This window comes from Bubalus bubalis, chromosome 3 (assembly GCF_019923935.1).
Source record: "Bubalus bubalis isolate 160015118507 breed Murrah chromosome 3, NDDB_SH_1, whole genome shotgun sequence".
In the NCBI taxonomy this organism is placed as follows: Eukaryota; Metazoa; Chordata; class Mammalia; order Artiodactyla; family Bovidae; genus Bubalus; species Bubalus bubalis.
The window spans coordinates 151,061,472-151,068,891 of NC_059159.1; the positions used below are offsets into that span (position 1 = coordinate 151,061,472).

At 46.5% G+C, this 7,420-nt stretch overlaps 1 long non-coding RNA gene across 1 annotated transcript; it reads right to left on the minus strand.

The window, feature by feature from the left end:
- On the minus strand, positions 1-6,831 carry LOC123332927. Its single transcript, XR_006550097.2, has 2 exons — positions 5,145-6,831; positions 1-4,873 (listed from the first exon to the last, which is right to left on the minus strand). It is a non-coding gene; the product is annotated as an uncharacterized LOC123332927 (long non-coding RNA).
- Positions 6,832-7,420: the final 589 nt, after the last annotated feature.

The window sequence follows — 7,420 nt, forward strand, 5'->3', positions numbered from 1 at the left end:
TATCCTTCATAGTCTGCCTTATTTCTGAAACAAAGAGGAAAGCTGAAAAAAATACCTTCAAGGTAACATGATAGATACAAAGATACAGGAAATAAGAAAATGGGAAAATATTGAAGAAAAATTTTTCATTGAACAATTTTTCCTCAGTGATGAGTTCTCAAGAGTGACTTCAGTGGTGAAGACAGGGATGGGGGTAACACACTGTTCCCTGTGGCCTCGGGACTCACCATCCACCAGCCCACGCACCGTGTGAGCCTCACCAGCACCAGCCTCCTCTTGACTGTGCCCGGAGGGTAACTCTTGAGAAGATTTCCAGCCCCCTCCCTGCTCTTCTTCCAATGTGCTTAAGTTCAAAGTAGCCAATAATCCCTTCCTCGTGCCATGATTGCCCCTTCCAAGATCACCCACCATTCTCTCCTAGCCCATTTTCCTGCCAGCAGAGCTCAACCTGGCAATGGGTTGCCAGTCCTCCTTCTCTGGGACCTGTGAGTGTAATACATCCTTAATTTCTATGCCTCTCCAAGTGTGACTTTCATGGCTGTGTAGAAGGGAGCCCCAAAGGACTTCAACTGAGGTGATCTGCCTCATTTACATAACTGGTGACAAGGACAAGATCACTCTAAACATGGGCAGATGATCCCTTATTCCCCCGGAGATGCTCACTGCTTTCATGTGGCTTACTGATGGACCATACTGGCTGAACTGTACCATCTGGGAAAGCCGTCCACCCTGCTGGCCCTCTTTTGTCCCACTTTGCCCTATCTTACGTGGCTTCATCCAAACTCATTGAAACACCATCTCCTCCACTGACGCCCACCAAAAACACCCAGACAGGCCCCGCACTTACTCAGTCCATGTTTTGGAGACAATATATTCCACACCTGTCTATCTTGCTTTAATTCACTGATCAGATTACTAGGAAGGCTGCCTCTTCCCACCAAGGCACCACAGGCTTTGGAACTAACACAGCAGACTACATAACAAGCTTTGCCACTGGCTGCCCAGGAACTGATCACTGATTAGAAACACTGACCACATTTGATCACCCTCTCAGATGCCAATGAACTTCCACAAAAGACTGGGAGAGATGCCTGTGGCCTCAAAATTCCCCACCTGGTTGCCAAACAACTTCCTTAGACAACAAATTTTTGGGACCCCAAGTTAATTGCTGCCAATGCTCAATTGGCTTGTGGTTATTGGACTTATTACATCTGGCTGGGATCCTAGGACTGCTGGCAGACCCAAAAGAGCTCTCTATGGCCAAATCCTGTAGCAACCAAATGGCCAAAAATACTCAAAATTGCACTCAAGAATGGGCCAGCTGGGGATGCCAGACTGCAAAGGACCATTTCTCAGGCCCACACACCATCAAGCCTGGGAGGCTTGGAATGTATTATAAATGGCACCAATGGCACAGATGTTTGAGACCTACCAGGCAGAATATTGATCCAGAATACCAATTTTAACTGGTCAGAGAGTCTTTGGCCAGCTTGAACAACAATCCTGAATCCATCCTCCACTAACCACTCAGTCTCTATTATACTGGCTGTAATGTTTATATGTCTATGGACTGTGTCACAACTATATCCAGACCCACTAAGTCAGCTGTCTATGGACCAGAAGATTTATTCCCTGTGGATGAAATATCAAGTTCAGACACTAAGAGAAGCTGCCCAGGACTTGGCCCAAGATGCTCAAATGATCCCTAAGAGTTACTGAAAATTTGCATTTGCAACAGTTCACATGTTTATGGCAAGATTCTAGTAGAGGTCTCCAAGCTTCACTAGGTCACACTTCCACATGGGACCACAGGTTTCCATCAGTGGATAGCCACCTGGGAGGGACCCTCACTCTGAGGGTGGACTCCAGCTTCCATGCCACTGAAAAGGACAACACCACCCCCCACTTTAGAACTGAATGTTACAGCCTTACCCACCTTCAACCTCTTGCCCACATGGGTCCATGCTGCTTTCCAACAACTCTACACTGGTTCCCCAATTCCTAGGTCATTGTCTTGATCTGTAAGATCTCCTGCGTTCTATTACTTTTTCCCCAAGATTACAAAATGCTTGACAGTGACCCCTGCATGGCCTCCACGGGCTCCACAGAACTGTGAGTCATAAACCCATGACAATAAGGCCATCCTGGAGTATATCAAGCCCCTATAGGACACAAAGTTGTGCCTGTTAAATACCACCAACATTCCTCACATAATTCCTCCTTGCCTGCTTTCCAACCCCAACTGCTCCCATTCTTCTCTTTTTATGGGGCTGTTAGAAATGCCTCATGACTTTCGCTTCCTTATGATACTGACCCGGAAGCCTCCCACCGTCAACCCTGTTATGCACCACACCTCCTCAGGCTCCCTGTCCTCCACAGCCACTTCCCCAAACACCACATCACCCACCTCCCTGCCAACCACAACTCCCCTTGGCATCTACCCAGAGCCTCCAGGATGTCAACCCCAAATGCAGACATGGCAGTACACATATCAACCTGATCTGATCATTGGGTCTGCCACACAGTAATATGTACCTGTGCCTAGAACATCGATGATCTTCCGTGTTTGGCCAGATGGTCTCAAGTCCTGGGACCACATGGCTTTCCTGGAGATGTGAACATTTGGGAAAACTCAAGAGCCTCCAATAAAGCAAATCCAATGTCCAGGCACCTTTTATGTTTGTCCAGATTTCCACACAGTCTGGCCAAATGCTTCTGTTCTCCCAGGCTCCACACTTACCTCTACGTGGGTAAAACCTGGAAATTATGATCCCCTAGTTGATGTTTCCGTGAGACCAGATTGCAACACCAAGAAAATGCACAGCATCTGTTGTGCTTTCCTTTATGAATAACAGGAGCCTGTGTTTCATGTTCCATGGCATTGGGAATGTCGTTGATGGTTTACCCTATTGCAACATCTATACTTTCTTCAAAAAATCAGAGGGTCAGGCATCTGATCTCCATATGTCTATTAATAGTTTTGGCTGTAAATGGTGAAGGCAATTGCCCTGGGCACAGGCAAACGAAATCATATGATCTCAGCTAAACAACTGTCTGATGCCCTCACGGAACATGTTCAAAAAATATCCAGAACTTGTCTCTAATGCAGGAAACCCAAGAACCTCTGGTCTAAGTGGTCACTGATAGTCCTTCAGCTCTTGATTAACTGCTGGAGAAGGATGGCAGGGTCCATGCCACTCAGAGACACTCTTGCATAAATGGCAACAATTCTAGCAAGGGCAGATACAACACCAACAACTTACAGAAGATGAAAAATTTCTCAACAAAACTAAGGTTTTGGACTTTCCTGGTGGTACAGAGGATAAGAATCTGCCTGCCAATGCAGGGGACATGGGTTCAGTCCTTGGTATGGGAAGATTCCACATGCCATAGGCAATCAAGCCCATGTGCCATAACTACTGAGCCCACACTCTAACGTCTAAGAGCTGCAACTGAATCCACATGCTGAAACTATTGAAGCCAGTGCACCCCTAGAGGCTGCGCTCTGAAACAAGAGAAGCCTCCTCAAGCCACCACATTGAGGAGCCTGTGCACCTCAAAGAACAGTAGCCCCCACTCACCACAACTAGAGAAAGCCTGAACATAGCAACAAAGACCCAGTGCAAGCAAAAATAAATATTTTTTTTAATCCTAAGGTTTTTCAGCAAAATCTTTAAACTCAGAGGTATCAGGTCTTTACTCCTATCTATTGCCCTGTAAAATCAGGGAGATCCACTTCTCCTAACCCTGTATTAACACTGATTGTCTGATGCCCTGGCGATAACTCCAATCTACAGCCAATGTCTTCTCACTAAGGTGGTAAGAGGAATTCATCCTGTTTGAGAGCCACTGAGACACATGTGGTCAGTTATAACACAACTGTTCCCTTGTGGTCTCAGGACTCCCCATCCTCCAGCCACCCGCCTGTGTGAACCTCAGCAGCACCAGCCTCCCCCTACCATTCCCAGTGAAGTTCAAAGTAGCAAACAAACACTTCCCATAGCCATGGCTGCCCTGCCCAGGACCCCAATAAAGTTTTCAATCCTCTCCTGGCCTATTTTCCTCTCTTACTTCCTTGGGGATTAGCCCCATTACAACAATTGGTGAACTGGTCTGCTCTGGATTTTTCTCTGATTTTGCCTTTCCTGGCCATGACCTTTGAACAGCAAAGGTACCATGTAAGCAGTTAAAAGCATCCACATGCTATTTTTAATACTTCAAAAGGCTCAGAAGGAATCAGACTTTTACCATCAACATTGCTGACCAAGATATCGATTCTTCCTTTTGAAATTCTATCAACTTTGGGTGACAAAGTCAATCTTGCTGTGCAGCTGTTCAAAGGTTCTGAGTATTTGTTAAAAAAATAATAATAATAAAAACAATTAATAAATCTGTCAAAGCATAATAATATAGAACAGAATAATAAAAGGGGACTCATCAGACAGCCTGGGTGAGATCTGGGTGTCCTGAAATCCAGTTTCCTGCTTCCCAGGAAAGGCAGAGCTGGCTCAAGGGAAGGCATTTACACAACCATGTATTAGTTCGGATAGTGTATTAGTCTTCTTTCATTACATAACAAAGCACTCTGGGGTCTTAAACAACCGATGTTTTTCTCTCTCAGAATATAAAACACAGATTCCTATTATCAGGAAAGCAAAGTACAGTAGATGTTGTGCATTTTCACTGGTGTTGCAATACGGTCTCATGGAAACATCAACTAGGGGATTATAATTTCTGGAGGCTGAAAGTTCAAGATAAGGGTGTGGACAGTGTTGTTTCTCCAGAGGGCTCTCTCCTATCTTAGAGATGGCCATCTTCTCCCTGTGTCCTCACTTGGACTTCCATGTGTGTGTATGTCCTAAATCTCTTCTTCCTAGAAGACATCATCATACTGGATTAGAACCCACTTTAATAACCTCATTTTACATTAATTACTTCTTTAAAGTCTCTGTCTCCATATACAGTCACTTTGTGCGGTTCTGGGGGTCAGGACTTCAGCACATAACTTTTGAGGGAGTACAATTAAGTCCATAACAAATGGTATCTGTCACTCTGGTGAAGTTGGCCCTTACAGCAAAGAGTGATAGTTTACAGTGTGATATATTTGAATTTTCAAAAGAGAGAAGAAAATAAACACTACCCACGAGTTCTGGGGATCCAGAAGCTGTGCAGTGGACATGCCCCAGGCCTTTCCTCTGGGTCCAGGGGCCAGCATCTTCTGTGATGGACTTGGAATAGTCAAGAGTGCACAGACTGCAGAAAAAGACTTAGGGGTCTGCCGGGACCCTAAGATGAATGCAGAGCTTCTCAAGGCTCATCTGTGGAGTGATTTTGAGTCCTTAGAAGGTAAAGTGTTTATTTCTCTGTATCATACACGCTGCTGCTGCTGAGTCACTTCAGTCATGTCCAACTCTGTGCGACCCCATAGACAGCAGCCCACCAGGCTCCCCCATCCCTGGGATTCTCCAGGCAAGAACACTGGAGTGGGTTGCCATTTCCTTCTCCAATCCATGAAAGTGAAAAGTGAAAGTGAAGTTGCTCAGTCGTGTCCGACCCCTAGCATACATGAGCCCACCTTTAGTTCATTTTCCTGTAGACTAAGTTGTGTTTTTGTCTCCAAAGAGCTAACCTTCTTCGAAACAGTTTTGAATGAAAATTGATGTAACAGAACATCTTTTTTATTTAAATTCGCCTCTGCTGTTTCCTTCCCCACCTTGTTCCAAGCACTTGTTTGGCCTGGGTCCAACACTCCTTCAGGACCACACCTGCTGGGGGAATGGGATGCACCCAGAATCAGACAGCAGGAATGGAAGAAAACTTGCTTTGAAGGCCAGCTCTGCCAATGGGGGCAGCTCCCAGGCACTCGGCGCCTTGTGCTCCCACGGGGGCCTCGGGCACAGCTGGTCTCTGCATTCTTTGGCACTGGGGCGGCTTCTCAGATCCCCAGCCAGCCTCAGGCAAGGCCTGCTTTGCCTTCGTCACTAACCCATACTTTGATTTCCTTCCCACGCTGCACTGGGATCATGCGAAATACTGCAAGCGGGGACTCATAAATCAGTAGAGGACGCGAGCACACACAGCCCCCATTCAGCTGTCTCCACCTCCTGAGGCATCTCTGGGAAGAACCCCAACCCCTATTGTGAAAGCTCCAACACGCCCAGCACGGAATTTCCCAAATGTTCGCTGACGGGTCAAAGTCACCCATTGCACAGTCCTCAGCCCCTCCACTGACGCAGCGTGGCCCTGACAGCATAAGCGATGGGATGAACAGCAGAGCTTCCCAGAGCACATTTCAAAGGCTGGTAAAAGTATGCCTGGCCTCCCAGCTCTGTAACCATATCCACGCCCATTCACAGGGCCCTGGTCAGTTTTCCCAGTTGTAAAGGGGAGATAATCAGCACACATACTTTCCTTCTGGATCTTCCTCCCTGATTTCTGGTAGAAATAAAATGAGAACATGCATCCAGCCCACTTTCAGTGACTCTCAGAGATGAAGCCACTCATTTATCATGGGCTCCCTGGATGCAGGCCCCACGGCCAGCAGGTCTCAGCATCACACATGTTGAATCCACTGTGCTCTCTTCCAACATCAGGAGAACAAGGCTGGTGAGAGTCTTGTCCATTCCATCAATTTCCATTCATCCAAATATCAGGAGGCCTTTAGTGCACACATTTCTCTCTCCCCACCAAGGCTGAAGGCAAGAGAAAAGCTGTAGACAGGATGTGAAGAACCAATCTTCCTCTGGAAATCAGCTGCTTGATTCTGTTGAAGAGAGATTCATGATGTTCAATCTCACCTCCAGGAGCTTGAGAGCACAGAAGTGCACCCAGTGTGAGGGCTGTGACCATATTACATCACCATCACCAAGCGGACGATGGAAAGCATTTGACCTTTACAAAATGATGCCCTCGAAAGCAACTATTGGTCCCAGCTGACCTCTTTCTCTCGGTCTTTTACAGCAAGCTGCTCGCCCCACCACAGGCACAGCTTGAGCTTGCTTGCTAAGAGTGATTCTCCCCCTGTTCCTTATCTTTGTCTAATAAAAGATCCTTCTATTTAAAGGGAATCTCCTTTTCCACAATTTATCACACCCACCCACAATTTGAAGCCTTGGGATAATGCATTAAAAGATAAACAGCGATAAGCGATAAGTGGGTTGACACGTTCCCAGTTTGTGTCCAGATGGCAGGCATGGGTATCCGGGCTTGCAGTAGGAAGGGGAGGGTTGGAAGAGGGACACAGTTGTGCTAATGTGTGCGAAAGTGGCATCAAGGAGGCCTTTCCATTCCTCCCCTGAGCAGACCCATAAATCTTTAGTGTCATCATGTGATGTCTGGGATCTGGTCTAAGATACTCCAGGGAAAGGGAAAGAGATGAGGCAAGTGTGACAACATCTTGACTCTTTATGATTGTTTCACT